General features: G+C 40.4%; 1 protein-coding gene and 1 pseudogene across 3 annotated transcripts in view; one reads left to right on the forward strand and one right to left on the reverse strand.

The window, feature by feature from the left end:
* lmf1 (lipase maturation factor 1) overlaps window positions 1-16384 on the forward strand; it is a 460297-nt gene that overhangs the window by 86784 nt on the left and 357129 nt on the right. The gene's annotated exons all lie outside the window — the stretch shown is intronic.
* LOC129707133 (U6 spliceosomal RNA) lies at window positions 2399-2474 on the reverse strand (annotated as a pseudogene).

A 16384-nucleotide genomic window follows, 5' to 3' on the forward strand; every position in this document is an offset into this window, starting at 1 on the left:
GTATTTTTTATTAAGGCAAGATATTAAAATTCAGTAAGGGCTACTGCAAGGGATAGATGGCTCTTCACAGAGGGTTCCATCAAACATTCATGGGAGGATAAAACATCATCCTTGTTGCATGTCACCTCAAGTTAGGTCCAAAGATAGGGGCCAGGAATCAACACCCAATCTCTTGCGGTGGCTGGAAAGAGGATAGCAAAAACAGAGAGAGGTCAGTTGTTCTTTATAGAATGAATAAGCTGTTAGAATCTCAATTGAAGTAGGTTTAAGAAGTTATAAATACTAGGGTAATATTGTGAAGTCACCTAATTCAGTAAAATAAGTTGTGTTATTATAATATGTTTCTTTAGTCAATACATGAAGTAAGTTGTATACATTGCAATGTGATCAGTTACGTTTATTGCTCTTGCTAACCTTGACATGGAATAAAGCAACACAATTATTAATTCAGAGTCTCGACATGAAACGTCACCTATTTCATTTCTTCAGAGTCGCTGCTTGACCCGCTGAGTTACTCCAGCATTTTGCGTCTATCATCTGTGTATACTAGCAACTGCAGTTCTTTCCAACACACCTTGATTGCCGTCATAGTTTCACCGTGTCCATGCACATGTGGTGAAAGTGGATCCCAACAGCATCTTGTTTTTTAATTGAAGTTTATGTACAGAACATGCATGCCATTATGTACAGGCCATTTGGCTCTCTTCATATTTCATTTACATTTGACAATTCTACAGCATTTAATTAAATCTTTCAATTGAAGTTTACATATCTGTGGAAGTCTTTTGCTCTCCCCATTTAATGTAATGGACTCAACATGAAGCTGTTGAAACCAAGACAGGTTCAGGAATTTTGAGCATTATTGTGAAATGTGTTTGTCGAAATGTCACTTTGGTCAATTTGGAGTTGAGATGGAGTGGAGCCTTGCTGGGTCTTTCGTGCATTGTCCTGTGGAAGTCCCTCTTGAGATCTGCTTCAGATCCGTCTTGGCATAGGACCAAGATTGAATTGGTTTTAATGGGAATTGAAGTGCAATGGATTTAGGACACGAAGGGGAAGTTAAAAAATATTATATTTTGATGTTTTAATTTTGTGTTGTGAGGTAAATTAACATTTAAAAATGACATGAGATCACAAATTATTTAATTCAATGTTAATATTTTTTTAAACATGGAAGCAGAAGCATTTAAAAGCTATGGTTCAATAGCTTCTTTATTATCATGTGTACCGAGGTGCAGTGAAAAACTTGCTGTTAACTGTGAAAGGTCCGTTGCAGCCATCGCCTCCATTCCGATCCACCCGCAAATTGTTGTCCTTCTCCTTCCATGGCATTCTTCAGCCCTTGTTTCCTTTGGGGGGGGGGGGGGGGGGGGGGTTGTTAAGGCCCCCTGTAGCCGACCAACGAAGCTAAGACCTTCCTGGTTCTACTTACAGGGTCTTTGTGCAGCGGCCACCGCCATCTCTTTATCCTCCTTTCCGATTCCGGGTCATCAGGGATGAGTAGGGGCCAGGCTCGACCAGATCAATTCTGCTCCCAGTCATAGATACATAGAAAATAGGTGCAGGAGATGGCCATTCGGTCCCTTGAGCCCGCACCGCCATTCAATGTGATCATGGCAGATCATCCATAATCAGTACCCCGTTCCTGCCTCCTCCCCATATTCGTTGATTCCGCCAGCCCTAAGAGCTCTAACCTACTCTCTTTTGAATTCATTCAGTGAATCGGCCCCCATTGCCGTCTGAGGCAGAGAATTCCACAAATTCACAACTCTCTGGGTGAAAAGGTTTTCCCTCATCTCAGTTCTAAATGGCCTACCCCTTATTCTTAAACTGTAGCCCCTGGTTCTGGACTCCCCCAACATCGGGAACACGTTTCCTGCATCTAGAGTGTCCAATCCCTTAATAATTCTATATGTTTCTATAAGATCCCCTCTCATCCTAGTGGGATAACATTAGCTACCCCCCAATCCACAGTATCTATGGAACATTGGAAAATGATCACGAATGCGTCCACGATCAGCCTTCAGTCCCATCAGTCTACCCAACACCATTTATTGACTAATGTGAATTTCTTTCAGTTTCTTCGTCACTCTAGATCCTCTGTCCCCTAGTACATCTGGGAGATTGTTTGTGTCCTCCTTAGTGAAGACAGAACCAAAGTACCTGATCAACTCGTCTGCCATTTCCTTATTCCCCATAATAAATTCACCTGTTTCTGTCTTCAAGGGACCCTCATTTGTCTTAACTAATCTTTTTCCTTTTCACATACCTAAAGATAGCTTTTACTATTCTCCTTTATATTCTTGGCTAGCTTACCTTCGTACTTCATCTTTTCAGATTCAGATTCAATTTTAATTGTCATTGTCAGTGTACAGTACAGAGACAACGAAATGCATTAAAAAATATGGAACGCTTCACGAATTTGCGTGTCATCCTTGCGCAGGGGCCATGCTAATCTTCTCTGTATCGTTCTTCTCTGTATCGTTCCTGTATCTTTTCTCCCCATATTGCCTTTTTAGTTACATTCTGCTGTTCTTTAAAAGTTTCCCAATCCTCTGGCTTCCTGCTCATCTTTACGGCTGCTGCTTTTCAGGGGTATTCCAAGTTGCGGTTGCACACCATGATACTCTTTTGCCTTCCATGTAGTGCTGTTAGGTGCAAGCTGTTGGCATCTGGACAAGGTGACTGCGAGCATGGGGCGTAGCAAGGCAGCAATTCTTGGCAGGTAGTCAAGTACTGTGCAATAAAACGGAAATGTTAGACACACTCAGTAGGTTAGGCGGCATCTGTGGAGAGTTGTGAGTCTGGAATTCTCTGCCTCAGAGGGCGGTGGAGGCGGGTTTTCTGGATACTTTCAAGAGAGAGCTAAATAGGGCTCTTAAAGATAGTGGAGTCAGGGGATATGGGGAGAAGGCAGGAACGGGGTACTGATTGAGGATGATCAGCCATGATCACATTGAATGGCGGTGCTGGCTCGAAGGGCCGAATGGCCTACTGCACCTATTGTCTATTGTCTATTGAAAGACAAACTGAGTTAAATTTGCATGTTGAATACTCTTGTGTGGAAATTGAAACAATTAGCTTCTATGAACGTGGCTATAATTAACTTGGAACTGACAACTCTTTCAAGATATTGCTTTTGCTTCCATTTGCAATCTGAGCACTTTTGTGTGATAACTGAATCTGCTTCCGTGACAACACTTGGGTAGAATAGCAATGTCCCATTGTGCTTTGGTCTAGTTGTATCATTTTTAAAGTAGCTACATCCCGGGTTTCATATTTCTTATGTATGTATATTAGATGGAGAGGGTGCAGTTATCATGTAAATTCAATGAAACTGCAATTGAATTTGGAGCCATTTGGAACTTTCCCTTTACACAATAAATGTACATTTAATCGATTGCCTTCAATAAATGTATTTATTTTCTAGATTATGGGATGCATATAATCTGTTAGCAGCTTTCTTTGCTGTAACTCTTTCTTTCTGATCCTTTTATCCATTTTAACCTTGATGACTGCCCTCTATGGCTCCTTTGTTTCTGTTCAGCCTCGTTTTCTTTGCTAAATCATTTATATCGCTCTTTTCCACATTCCCAAGCCAAGTTGTGATTGGACTGAGTTTGGTAGCAGTCCAGTCAAAGTTCAGCTTTCATGGAGGCATGACAGATTTTGTAGAGGATCAGGAGGGAACCATCTTGTATCCTGGATGTGCCTAAGGGCTATTCATTATGCGTCTGTAACCTTGGTATGCACACATGTTTTAGGAACGATTACGAGATGATGATTTTAGGACTTTATTTTAACTGTGCCAGAAATTCTTTCAAATAATCAATCTTAATACTTTCAGTGTTATAAAAGAGCTTGTGTGGATCCATTAAGTATAATTATTGGTTAACTTCAACAGCTGAGAAACAGAATTCTACACTTGCTTTTACATTGCCTTTCAGCGATGTGTTGCTTCACCGGAATCTATTGACCTCAAAGAGCCCTGCGTTGCTTGGTTTAATTTCCTTCAAAAGGAAAGATCGTCTCAGATGGCTGTTTGACAGGAGTAAAATTGACCGAGGTCACTGTTGTGGTTATTTCAGAACACCAGCCTTGTACCACCTGTGTAGATTCAGAGCACACTGTACATCTGTGAGTGGGAATGCTGGTTGCTATGAAGACTGACTTTCAGCAAGCATCATGGCAGGAGATGGATTTGACTGCAGATTTATTAATGTGGGTGTTTGGGTCTCACTGGTCACTTTCAATCCGCCTAGTCATTTGCCAGGCCTTTTAAAAATGTTAACAATTAAATGTTAACTCTGCCATTAATGATACAGATCTACATCTGCATCAAAAGGAGGAGAAAATTAAAAAAAAAACCATCAACAAAATCTTTTTCCTCTGAATAATATACAGGAAATTCATTTTATTGTCAGTCTTGTTCGTACTTTCAGTAGCGCAGAAATTCTATTTAATCTTATAAGAACTGTTTCAAATGTACTTACAAAATAACAGGATAATTTCTTGATGTCTTGGTCAGATAACACTGAAGAAATGCTCATATTGAATTGTTTACATGAGCAATGTATTACATGTAAATGAAACATGGGGCTCATCATTATTTCAGAGTTGATTTCTTTCATTTTTAAATCTTATACTGTTCTGCCACTAAGCACTCCATATAGCTGTGGAGGTCTTCCTTGGCCTGCCAGTCCCTTTGTGATTAGTAAGTTCACCAGTGCTCTCTTTCTTCTTAATGATGTTCCAAACAGTTAATTTGGGTAAGCCTAAGGAGTGGCTGATGTCTCCAACAGGTTTATTTTTGTTTCTTAGTCTCATAATGGCTTCTTTGACTTTCATTGGCACAACTTTGGTCCTCATGTTGATAAACAGCAATAAAAGTATCCAAAGTTGATGGAAAGTGGAGGAAAGTCTAGGTGCTGAGAGCTCTCTTATACCTGCATTAAGGAGGCAATTACAAAGCTGAGCAATTACAAACACCCGTGAAGCCATGTGTCCCAAACATTATTTGGTGTCCCCTTCTGAAATGTGTGGGTTGTGTGTGTGCCCTTGTCATCACTCTGGGACCTTTTTCCAGAACTGGGGGCTCTTTTAAATACTTATTGGGTAACTTGGGGGGTGTAGCCTCTATATTTCTGGGTCTTCTGGGGTGGGGAGGGGGTGAGGAGGGGGGACACTTTGTGATTAGTAAGCTCACCAGTGCTCTCTTTCTTCTTAATGATGCTCCAAACAGATGATTTTGGTAAGCCTAAGGAGTGGCTGATGTCTCCAACAGTTTTATTTTTGTTTCTTAGTCTCATAATGGGGGGGGGGGGACGACGACGGCTATGTACAAAAAGCTGTAATTTCTACATAGTGAAATGGAGATGAGGAAACACTTTTTCACACAGAGAGTTGTGAGTCTGTGGAATTCTCTCCTGAGAGGGCGGTGGAGGCCGGTTCTCTGGCTACTTTCAAGAGAGAGCTAAATAGGGCTCTTAACGATAGCGGAGTCAGGGTATATGGGGAGAAGGCAGGTACGGGGTACTGATTGTGGATGATCAGCCATGATCACATTGAATGACGGTGCTGGCTCATGGAGCCGAATGGCCTATTCCTGCACCTATTGCCTATTGTGTAAACAAAAATGTATAAAAATTTATTAAAAGCCTTTATTAAAATCTGACAATATGCACTTTAACCACACGTAATTTTTTTTCTATTACATATCTCAAATTGTGGAGTACGGAGGCAAATAAATAAATGATGGGTCTTTGTCCAAAACATTAAGGAGGGCGCTATCTATATTTTATATTATATAAAAATGTCAAAAGGCATTTAAAGCCATGATTTCTTGGGATTAGATGGGAATTACAGAATATGGTTCAATTCTTCACCATGGTGAATGCTTTTCATCCAAGATCTAAACCCATGAGAGTAAGCAGGATAGTTTCATCTTAGAAGGCAATGAAATTGAATCTGACCTTGGTTTTCACTTTCCACACGATCTATTTTCCTCTATATATGCTGAGGTGTATTATTGCAACAATCACGACCCAGCTTGTGCCACACATTAACAGTTGAATGAAGTGGTCTGTAAAGCCTAGTCCTCGCATGGTAATGTCTTTGAGATTTTCTTTTTAGAATGGTCTATATTATTGCTATATTGATAAAAGTCGAATTTTCATATGTTCTGCAGGTGCAAAGATCTTTTGTTGTTAATTATTAGAGGTTCGCAGACGAGTGAAAAATGAAATCATGTGGGTGGCATAGTTTTGTGAATTGTGTTGGAGGTCTGGAAACTTTCCCCTCCTATTTGTCTGAGTCCCTAGCTTCAGATGTGGTGTTGTGGAGGCCACTCACTCTTTATGTGGTAAGGAAACATTTAATGGCAAGTCCAAACCATGGGAGGAGTTGGCTGTGGTCGAATGTCATATTTGTTTGTGTGGAGTGTTGCAATGAAGGGTTAGGGTGGGAGGACCTTTTCAGTAAAGATTCTCACATTCTGTAAATCACTATTTTAATGAGAGCTTTTTAAAATGTAATTAAGAAAGATAGAAAGGAAAACAAACATCTGATCTATTGTTTTTCATTTACTGGTGGGAGTATAACACAATTTTCATAGGCTATTGAGCAGGTTTCTTTTGCCTCGAATGAAGGGCAACTCGAGAGTGAGCAATTGTCTTTACATTCATGTGTACAAGAAGGAACTACAGATGCTGGAAGATTGAAGGTACACAAAAATGCTGGAGAAACTCAGCCGGTGCAGCAGCATCTATGGAGCGAAGGAAATAGGCGACGTTTCGGGCCGAAACCCTTCTTCATGATGGGGGAGGGGGGGACAGATGGCAGGGGGGAGGAGGAGAGGGAGTGCAGTTAGAGGAGTCTCCTGGCCCAACCCCCCGTGCTCGGGTCTCCTCCTCCCCCCCCTTTTCCTCCTCCCCCCTTTTTCCTCTTCCCCCCCCCCACCCCCCATCAGTCTGAGAAGCGTTTCGGCCCGAAACGTCGCCTATTTCCTTCGCTCCATAGATGCTGCTGCACCCGCTGAGTGTCTTTACATTCATCTTTGGTTTTGCATTAGCACACACATTAAATTTATCCGTAAAGGTGTTAAACTTGCAAATAGCATAAAAAGTTGAGGATATTTTGTTCTCTGGTGACATGGATTTGTTAAGGTACACCGTCAAACATTATCCCTCTATAGGCATGTTAACCAGGAAATGTCCTGCTCTGGTGTCCTCCCAAACTCCAAAGGTATAGAAATTTTAAAAACGCACACCTCCGCATTCAGGGACAATTTCTTTCCAGCTGTTCGCAGGCAACTAAACCTTCCTACCATAACCAGAGAGCAGTCCTGAACTATTGTCTACCTCATCGGGGACCCTCAGACCGGACTTCACTGGCTTTACCTCACGCTAAACCTTATTCCCTTATCATGTATCTGTACACTGCAAATGGATCGATTGTAATCATGTACAGGGTATTGTCTTTTCGCTGGCTGGTAAGCACGCAACCAAAGCTTTTCACTGTACTTGGGTACACGTGACAATAAACTAAATTGAACTGAAGACGTACAGGTTTGCAGGTTAATTGGCTTCTTAAATTGAAAATTGTCCCTGGTGTGTAGGATAGTGCTAGTCTGGTCGGCACGGACTCGGTGGGCTGAAGGGCCTGTTTCCATGCTGAATCTCTAAAGTCTAAAATAAAGTAAAGATATCATTGGATGCACCATATCCCAATTACCAGCGGCTTCCAACAGCTGATCTTCCAATCCTTGAACATTTCTTCAGCTGTGGAAACATGTGGCTTGCAGCCGCTGGAAAGACCTGAACAAAATAAACTAAATTGTGTTCCAGGAACCTTAATTTTCTTGATGTGCATTGCTGCAAACCAGGCACATTTATCAGATGATCTACATCTGTGTATAGGACTTTTGCAATGATACTGCCAATTAAGGCAGGCTCTTTCACAGGAGTATCTTGATGGGATAAATTGTAACTTGCTCTGCGACTGTTGTGATTTACTACAAAGCCTGTTTTTCATTTATATGTTATTTTTTCATCTTGTACCTATTTAGTTCTGCTGTTTAAATGAAACCGTAGGTTGTTAACTGCACAATGTATAAACAGGTATTCATGTAGTAAATTCTTGAAAACGGAATTTAATTCCAATTTATAATTGCAGTACAATTATATTGCAATACATTTAGAATATTTCTAAATTGCAATACATTGAGAACATGTCCTGAACTCCACTCCTAAAAGAGATGAAGGCAAAAAGGTTTGTAGTGTAACTGGATATTTCAGTGTACTTAGTAATTGAATTTCCAAGAAAAAAAATAATCTAATTGATGTGAATCTGAAGTTTCCTTCCAGATTCTCTGATGGTTATTTAATTCTAATACAGCAGAGGTGTCCAAAGGCACGCAACACGTCTGAACATTGCTTTTGTGATTTTTATTGGTGCCTTTATGATAAATAATGCTTGAACAGATCCTCAAAGGTCTTTAGGTATGTTTAATCCTGGCATCTCCCCCTGCTCCTTCCCCTCCTCTCCCCAGCTCCCTTCCTCCTCTGTGCCCTTCCTCGCTCCCTCCCTCTCCACCCACGCGGTTCCTCCCATCTCCTTCTGCTCATTCTCACTTTTTCCCCTTTGCCCTCTCCCTTGCACATTCTCCCTGTCGCACATTCCCACTTGCCTTCCCTCCCTCTCCCCTCCTCTCCCCTCCTCTCCCCTCCCTCTCCCCTCCCTCTCCCCTCCCTCTCCCCTCCCCTTCTCCCCCCCCTCTCCCTTTGCCTTCACCTTCTCCCCTCTCCCTCCCCCTCCCCCCCCCTCCCTCCCCCTCCCCTCCCCCTCCCTCCCCCCTCTCCCCTCCCCTCTCCCTCTCCCCTCCCTCCTCTCCCCTTCTCCTCTCCCTCTCCCTTCCCTCCCCCCCTCCCCTTCCCTCTCCCCTTCCCTCCCCTCCCCCACTCTCCCCTGTATTCCTTCTCTCCCCTCCCTCTCCCCTCCCTTCCTTCCCTCTCCCCTCCCCCTTCTCCTCTGTATTCCTTCTCTCCCCTCAGGATGTAAATGACTATCCCACCTACTAATCTCTGGCTTTGGTGCCTAGTAGGCAATGTAAGTAGCCCTTGAATACAATTGTTTGCCAACTGTGCTCTGCCTGTTTAATGCACCATTTCCAGATAACAAATACTTTTAAGACTCTTCTAAATGTTCTCTCTGATGGAATGGTGATAAAAATATTGTCATTGAAATTGTTCATTATTACTGAGAAATATAAATTTATATTTTTCTTATTGTTTTTTATTACTCATAGAAGTAGGTTCTGTTTTATATTTCGTATTGCAATGTATTTCTGTTTCAAGCCTAAAATTAATCATGTTTTGCTGGCATGGTATTTTTCACAGTGGGCAAATTTTGCTTTGCTATAACAACAAAAACATAGACTATAGGAGCTTCAATTGTAGGCGTTTCAAAGCATGTTTTCTGACAAGGACATGCTTTCTGATCCAAATATTTTGCATTTTCAAGTTGAATGAATCTTCAATATTTCCATGCATCCGGATATAAATGTAGTTGGCACTCCCAGGGTAATAAATTTTGTTAGTTGGCAACGTTATTGCAAAAGCTCAAAAGGATTTAAAAAACACTCATCAACACATTTAATGAATTTAATATTTGGAGTATTTTGTATACGTCTTGATTGAAATGTGGGGGTTATTAGATGGTGAATTATAACAGCTATTTCCTTCATATTTTGTGTTTACATTCGGGATAGGATTACTGATTGGTACTATCGTCTTTGAAAAGAAGATGCACTTGAATTGGACAAGCGTGGACAATGGCATTCGTGTCACTTGGCGCCCTTTTTGGGGGAATTTATATGTGACTCTTCAGTATGAAACAACAGTGACTTATTGTATGAGACTGCAGCTGGTGTGTGGAGAAGTCCAACAGGATAGAGAGGAGCGGGAGCAGGTGGGCCAACAAACCACTCTGTTCTTTCCCATAAATATCAAGCTCACTCTGGGCCTGGGGGAAGCTGCATTAAGTATCATTAGACCCTCAGTCCTCTCTGAGCAGTCAAGAGGCTTTGGGACCAGGCCCTTCCACCGAGTGGAATCGCTGTTATCAGATTTAAGCTTGTTGCAAATGTTTTGTTGATAGGTTTCATCATTAGGGTTTCTCATATTGGGTTTCAGCGTTTTCCCCAGGGGACTTTCTGTTGCTCTGTAAAAAGTGAATGTGATGTTTTGAACGTATTCTACCTTTTATGTTGTGTGGGAGCAATGTAGCAAAGGGTGTGATACCATAAAAGTAGAAAATATTTATGAGAACATTTATTTTGCTTATGTGTTTTGTAGTTTGTCAAGACTTGCCATTGTTTAAAAATGAATTTTCTTAACTGTTTGGTCATTTCTACTTGTCAATCTTTGTATCCCTTCGCAAACTTTGATTAAAATGTCGGACAATTCCGTGGATTGGGCGAGTTGATATTTTTCTTTCAATCTTCGTCAATTTTTAAATTCTAATGAAGCTCTGGATCTTTTTCAAAAACGAGTATGACTCTGATTTTTGTTCAGTGAGAAGCTGAAGATAAGATGCAATTAAAAAAAATTGCAAGCTCCTGTAATAGCCTTTACCTGAGAGAAGTGAAAAATATTAAATCAAAATTAATTTGCATAATGCGATTCCTCTGGAGGGTGGAGATGTAGATGTTTGTGCGATGATTTGGTAGTAAGCTCACCCCTCTTCTTTGTAGAATCTCAAAATGATCGAGGAAAAAATTTGTTTAGATGAGAAGGTGAGAGGTATTTGCAAAAGTTTCAAATCCATTAGCTGATAGATATCAAATCGCACTGAATTTTTGTAACCAGTTTTGTCACCAGTTTTGTAACATCTGTTTTGTATTTCTCTTGTTCAGATCTCCCATAGCTGTAGCTGTACTAGCCGCCACCCATCCCATTCTCATCACACCATCTCAATCTAATCAAACAAAAAGAAGTTTGTTATCTGAATAACATAAGCTGATATAAGCATTGAAAGGTAATGGGGTAGGTAGAGAAGCTGGTTTGGGTGAAGATGTTTAAAGAAAAAGAACTGCTCTGGCCCTGACTTGGGCAGTCAAGCTAGTTACAGAGATGACTTAAAGCATAAAGGGCCTGTCCCACTAACGCGACTTTTCAGCAACTGTCCTTGACCTTCAAGCTCGAGGGCACTCGCCTGAAAAATCTCGAGCTGGATCGACCATCAGCGATGAAACCGCGAGGGGGAGGGGGAGAGAAGGGAGGAGAGGGGGGCGGGAGATGGAGTGGAGACACTTTTAAGAAGGCAAACAACTTTTAATAAAGTTTAGCGGGCATTTAACATTACCGGTCGGTTTACCTTTTTTTTCTCAACGAGCTTTACCTTCGATTAGCTTTGATTGGCTTTGATTACCTACGATAGCATTACGACCTACTGTGACCTACCTCGACTAAACCTACGAGTAAAAAAATATTGATTTTTTTCCATGGCTACCTTTTTTTACTCGCGGGCATTTTTCAGCATGTTGAAAAAAACGCCGCGACTTAGCTGAGGCCTCAAGTATGCGAGGACTACTCTCAAGCATGAAGGGGAGTTACAAAGACCTCCGAGGACCTCATGTCCCCATGCTGCGAGTTTGAGTCGAGGGCAAACCCTTCTAAACTCGCCAATAAGATAGCCGCAGTGGGACAGGCAGTGAAGTGTAACTTAAATAAGGTACCATATCTGTATTGTGAAGATGTGATGTAAGCCAAAGGTTTCAGGAAAGGAGGAAAAAGGTTGGTGGGGATAAGGAAATGCGTGATTGAGATGTGTTGTAATACTACATTCACAGTTGTAGATTATTACATTTTAAAGAAAAGAGCATAAACTTACAAACGAGAGTAATTCTGCTTCAGCTGGGGGAAATTAATTTCAGTGGAAAGGCACAAACAATAGGGAGGTATACTTTTTTAATTTCTTACTTCGCCTCAAAGAATGCCGTTACTGATATATAACAGGCAACAAACGCAGCTAAATGAGAAGCAATCCCATCCACATTCTATTTGCCTTTTAATTCATTCTGTCCTTTCACCTACTTACAAAATGTTATTTTTTCTAGTTTGTTTAAGCTTTGCAAGTGAGAGAATGGAAATGAAATTTGTTTTTGGTTCAACAAGCTAGTTCTTACAAAGGGTTCATAAATCATGATAGCGGCTTGCTTCATCGACTCATTATTTTAAAGTATCTAAATTTTGAGTTTTCACGAATAGAAGCCCTACTTGTGGAAGCAAAAATCGTGTGTATTTTACATCCAAATTAACTTTGCAGCTTTGCCCATTAGATTCCAAATGTGTTCAGAAGCTTCCTCAATTGTGCCTTTACACTTAGAACCGTTAGCACTTCCCCTGAAAATATTGCAAAATTGGAATATTAAAAAAAAATTGTTATCCATAGAGAACTGTCACAGTACTAGAATAGGATCATTAATCTAGTTTCAATATACTTAGTTTAGTTTAAAGATATAGCGCGGAAACGGACCCTTTGGCCCACCAAGTCCGCGCCGACCCACACACTAATGCTATCCTACACATAGCAATGTTACAAAATTTTGAGATTTTAAAAATCAAGTCTGCAATTTATCCCATCAGATAAAGCATAACAATAAGTTTAATTTGACACCAAATTCACTTTCATATCTCAAGTATTAAACAAGTTATGACCATTTTCATACTCGGAAATTAGCATCTTGTTCCCTATTGATTTTCAATGGGCATTACAAAAAAGCTGTGATCTTAGATAGTCAAAAGCACATTTCTTAAGGAAAGATTAACATTTTTAAATAGCCTAAGTGTCCAAAGATTATTCACAAATAATTCACAATATAACATGATTTTTATATCTAATTTACATTAATTTATAGGCCAAATGGAAGGAATTTAGTGTTCAATTGCTGTAAATAAATCGGTTTTCTAGTGGGTTCATGTGGAACGCGCAGGTTTAGAATGTTGACAGCGCGCTGGATTAGTGCCCTCAAATGCCGAGAAAAATACTGGGGGATATAAAAAGCCCAAAATGAGCTACTCGCTATAGAAAATTATAATTATAGGGTAATATACATGCCCCATTTAATGTAAAAATAAGGTACATACCTTTAATTGTTTGCTTTATAAAACCCTGGGGCTGCCAGAGCTTGCGGAATGAACGAGAGCTTTTAAATTTATTATATCTACTCTTCGAGGCCTATAAAACTAATAATAGCTTTTGGGACCGGGTCTTGCAGCGATTCTCCGTTAATGATTTACTAGGCTGAACATCTGCGATTGGAACAGCCTAGTAAAAATCGGGTTTTAAACCCGCTCCCTCCAAACAGCTCCAAAATCACACACAAGGGGAGGGGCAGATGCTCAGCCACGATTCAGGTACGTTTTGTAACATACCTACTACACACGATAAGGTCAATTTATAATTATACCAAGCCAATTAACCGATAAAGCTGTACATCTTTGAAGTGTGCGAGGAAGCCGGAGATCCCGTAGAAAACCCGTGCGTGGGGAGAACGTACAAACTCCGTACAGACAGCACCCATAGTCAGGATCGAACCCGGTTCACTGGCGCCCGAAGACAGCAACTATACCGCTGCACTACTGTGCTGGTTAAACTATTGTAGTCTGCATACGTTCAGTGCTATAGGACAAAGGACAAGGCCAAAGGACATTTATTGTCACATACACCAATTGATGTAGTGAAATTTGAGTTGCCATTTGCAGCACACCAATAAAATAAAACACAACATTAAAGAATTTAACATTTAACATAAAAACATCCCCCCACAATGGTTCCCACTGTGCGGGAAGGCAACAAAGTCCAGTCCTCTTCCTCTTGTTCACCCATGGTTGGACCTGTGGTGGATCCATCATGTGGTGGATGTTTGTGTTAAATTCTATTGTGTATTGTGTGTTATTTTTTTAAGTGTATCGCTGCTGGCAAATTAATTTCACTGCACCTTCGGGTGCATGTGACAAATAGATTTGACTTTGACGTTGATGTCTACTCCGCCATTCACTCGCGGCTGATCTATCTCTCCCTCTCAACCTCTCTCCCCACAATCCTTGACACCCATACTAATCAAGAATGTATCTATCTCTGCCTTAAAAATATTCATTGACTTGGCCTCCACAGCCTTCTGTGGCAATTGATTATATGTTAACCCACTCATTCCTGATCAATCTTGTAAACCTCCTCTGGATTCTCTCCAGTGCCATCACATCCTTCCTCTGATATGGGGCCTAAAATTGCTCACAATACTCTAAATGCGGTCTGACCGGTGCTTTATAGCATTAGATCCTTGTTTTTGTATTCTAGTCCTCTCAAAATAAATGCTAGCATTGCATTTGCCTTCCTAATTACTGATTCGACTTGCAAATTAACTTTTGGGGAATCTTGTCACTAATTTATTGGTAAAGGTTAAACATATGCAGAATTTGACCTTGAATCATAGAGAGATAAAGAATTGAAACCCAAAGAATCTAAACTTAATAGGAATGCTTGGTTTTGTATCAAAGTGGCTGCGGCTTTGCTGGTAAAATATTGTGGATGCCAGCATTCTGAAATAAAAGTGGAAAATGCTGGAATGATTTAGAAAGCATCTGGAGGAACTAAAATTAAACCTGAAGCTTAATGCCATTTTATCAATAAATGTTGACGAACTGTGAGTTACTGAAACCATTTGAACAGAAATTTCAGGCTAATGTTTTCTGTTTTGAAAGAACCACTTTTCCCTTTGAAGATAGACCCAAAATGCTGGAGTAATTCAGCGGGTCAGGCAGCATCTCGACCCGAAACGTCACATATTCCTTTTCTCCCAAGATACTGCCTGACCCGCTGAGTTACTCCAGCATATTGTATCGATATTTAGTGTAAATCAGCAACTGCATTTCCTTCCTATCACTTTTCACTGCGTTCAAATTGGCAGTAGGTCCTGAATTTCTAGTATTGTCAAATTGTTTCGGAAGAAGTTTATGCTGGAGAATCAGACCTTGGATACTGTCAAAGGTTAGACCTGCCTCAGCATTTGCAGCCCCATTATAATCCCAAGCATATTCCACCATTTAATAAAATAATGGCTGAACTGATCATAATCTTTAACTTTAACTCTTTATTGCTGGTAATCTTGCATCACTCTTCTCGTTCAATGTCAAACTAACTCTGACTTAAAAATGTAACAATGCTCTCCTTCCACTGCTCTTTGAGGAAGAGTTGTGAAGATTCATAAATCTCTGAAAGGTAAAATAATTGCCTCATCTATCTTAAATTAAACAAATACTACTTAAATAATGATGACTAATTCTCAATGCACCCACAATCCGAAGCATTGTCTCACATCTAGCCTGCTAGGACTTTTCCAGATCGTACATGCTTCATTCAAGTTCCCTTTTTTTGTTCTGAACTACCATGAAACTACCAAAAAGCATCGACCATTGAACCTCTCTTCAAAAGACAAACTATCCATTCCAGATATTAGTCAAGTAAACCTTGCTTCTATTACTTACAATATATTAACATCCTTCCTCAAATAAGGAGACAATTAAATCGCAATGCCACGTGTAATTAAAACATGATCTTGTGATTTTTTATATTCAATGCTTTGGCAGTATACAATGACATTCTGTTAGCTTTTCGGATAATATGCTTTACTTGCATACAAGCCTTTTGCAAATTCTGCACTAGGAGACCCAGCTCCCTCTGTGTTCAGAGTTCTGCAACTTCTCACCGTTTAGATACAAGCTGATTACTTTTCTTAAAAAAAATTGCTTTTCACTTTTTTTTTACTCCATTTGCCAGATCTTCGCAAATTGCAACATATCTTTGTTGATGCCTTATATCCTCTGATGAAGTTATCTTTAATATCATCAGCAAATCTAGCTCTCTTCCCTTCTGTATCTTCATCCATGTATTTTATATGAATGATAAATAGTTGAGGCATTCTGGACTGCAGATTAGGGGATACAGTGGATGGTAGGTTCTTTTTAATTCATGTTTACTTTACTCCTTTTAATTAGTTGTTTTTTTGGGCATATTATACTTTGTTTTTAAATTTTATACATACTTATTTTCATTTGTTTTAATGGTTTTAGAGACATAAATCTATTGCCTCAGGGTTGTGGTAGGAACCTTTGCCTTGTGTTAAAGCTTTTGGGGGGAGGGGGGGTTTCCGTAGATAGGTGTTCTTCAGTGAAGTGCCAGAGGTCCCATTGCTGATTGGGTAACACTGCCAAAATCCGGGATGCATTGGCTCAGGATCACGGGCTCCCAGAATCAAGATCAGGTAACTATGAACATGGGGGATTTGTGACTGGCGATTCCAGGTAGAAGTTCTGAACCAGCGAGA

This window comes from Leucoraja erinacea, chromosome 20 (assembly GCF_028641065.1).
Source record: "Leucoraja erinacea ecotype New England chromosome 20, Leri_hhj_1, whole genome shotgun sequence".
Taxonomy (NCBI): domain Eukaryota; kingdom Metazoa; phylum Chordata; class Chondrichthyes; order Rajiformes; family Rajidae; genus Leucoraja; species Leucoraja erinaceus.